The sequence below is a fragment of the Galeopterus variegatus genome, unplaced genomic scaffold, assembly GCF_000696425.1.
Source record: "Galeopterus variegatus unplaced genomic scaffold, G_variegatus-3.0.2 Scaffold1968, whole genome shotgun sequence".
Taxonomy (NCBI): Eukaryota; Metazoa; Chordata; class Mammalia; order Dermoptera; family Cynocephalidae; genus Galeopterus; species Galeopterus variegatus.
The window spans coordinates 19,207-20,884 of NW_007728079.1; the positions used below are offsets into that span (position 1 = coordinate 19,207).

Genomic DNA, 1,678 nt, shown 5'->3' on the forward strand with positions numbered 1-1,678 from the left:
GCGCCGCCGCGCTTCCCAAGCGGTGCACTTATCCAGTGCGCCACCGGGCCGGCCCCTAAAAATTTTTTTTTAAAAGCCAACCTATACACATATTTTGGGGGAAAAATATAAGACCCTACCTGTAGTAAAGGAAAGTCAATTATAATAAAATATATTCTTTAGATTGTAAATGCTCAGGCATGACTATATACAAGGAATAACAAAGTAGCACCTAGATCCAAACCTGTGGTCCTAGAGCCTTCCTGACACCCCAAGGCCTAAGGATGCCAGGCTATTGCCTGGTTCAGCACCAAAGCAGTATACCACAGCATACAATCAGACCCATTTTTGTCCTCCTTTCCAATTTGTTCTACACATTGTACTTTAATCCAGTTTGGGTTTTTTGTTGTTTTACCTGCTCAGCAGTTGGCAGAATATAACATATGGCTTCAGAAACACCCAATAGACCAAAGAATGGCACACAAATGTCAACATAACCTATTTTCCCATTATTTACTACTGTATTTTCCTCACCTCCCCCTACCCTACATATTCCATGCTCCACACCAATAGTTCTCAACCCTGGCTATAAAGGAGAATCATCTAGAAAGCATCTTAAGAATATTGACACTGGGCCCCATTCCCAGAAGTTTTGTTTCAGCTGCTCTGGGAGGGCCAGATTAGGCATCACACTACTTTTAAAAGCTCTTTAGGTGACTCTAATATAAAGCAAAAGTCCCTATTACATAACCCGCCAATACATATCCTGTGTGGAGAGGCCCCTGTGCCACTTATCACTCAGTCTGCTTCCTTTGCCTAAAACACCTTAGGGAGCCCTGAAGATTAGAGCAAGGGAGTGACATGAGGACTCTGCAATCCAACAGTTTTAGGTTTTGAATCCCAGTTCCATCATTTCTTAGCTGGTGACCCCAGAAACTCTGAGCCTGTTTCATCACATATAAAAAGTGATTAACAGTACCTTCTTCTTATAGTTGATGTATGGACTAAATGACATAATTAATGTAAAATGTTCTACTTTCAGGGCTGGCAGAAGAGTTCAATTAAGTACTAACATTCATAATAAGATCTCCTATTTCAAAAAGTGAGTCTTACAGCAATATAAGGAACGGACTAAAGTAAGTGAATGTGGAGGTACTGTGGAAGTATTAAGAGCTATAGTAATAAAACCTAAGCTAAGGAAGGGAGCGAAAAATTGCCAAGAGGACAGGATGAATGAAACTTATTACAGAGATGAAATTAAAAAGACTCAACAATATGGAAATGGTATACTAGATAAGGAAAAACCTTAGGTAGCTCTTTGTTTTGAACCAGTGTAACCAGGAAAAGAAAAGTATTATTATGAGAAATAGGTAGCACCTGAAGAGGAGCAGGTTTGGAAAAAATGAGCCATTCATACTTTTAGATGCTTGTCTTTGAGGAAATACCATAGGATAGTCCTCTGAAGATGCCCAGCAGGTATCTGAACAAATGAAACTAGAGCTCAGGAAAGAAGTCAAGTTGTGCCTCCTTGTTCAAAATCTCTGCATTCTGAAGTTTTCCTTCCTGATCACTGCCTTCTCTCCTCTACCACTTCCCTTTCCCCACTCATGCTGGGATCTCCTATTCAATTTCTGGATTTTTTAAGTTATTTAGGTCAAAGTTCTCAAACTGGCAGCCCACACACATTGTTTCATCCAAA

The 1,678-nt window shown here is 40.2% G+C and overlaps 1 protein-coding gene across 1 annotated transcript in view; it reads right to left on the reverse strand.

Moving 5' to 3' along the window:
- GTF2E1 (general transcription factor IIE, polypeptide 1, alpha 56kDa) overlaps positions 1-1,678 on the reverse strand; it is a gene marked incomplete at its 3' end in the record, with an annotated part of 20,326 nt that overhangs the window by 16,433 nt on the left and 2,215 nt on the right. Inside the window, exon 2 of the mRNA XM_008579858.1 lies at positions 299-302. The remainder of the gene's footprint in view (positions 1-298; positions 303-1,678) is intronic.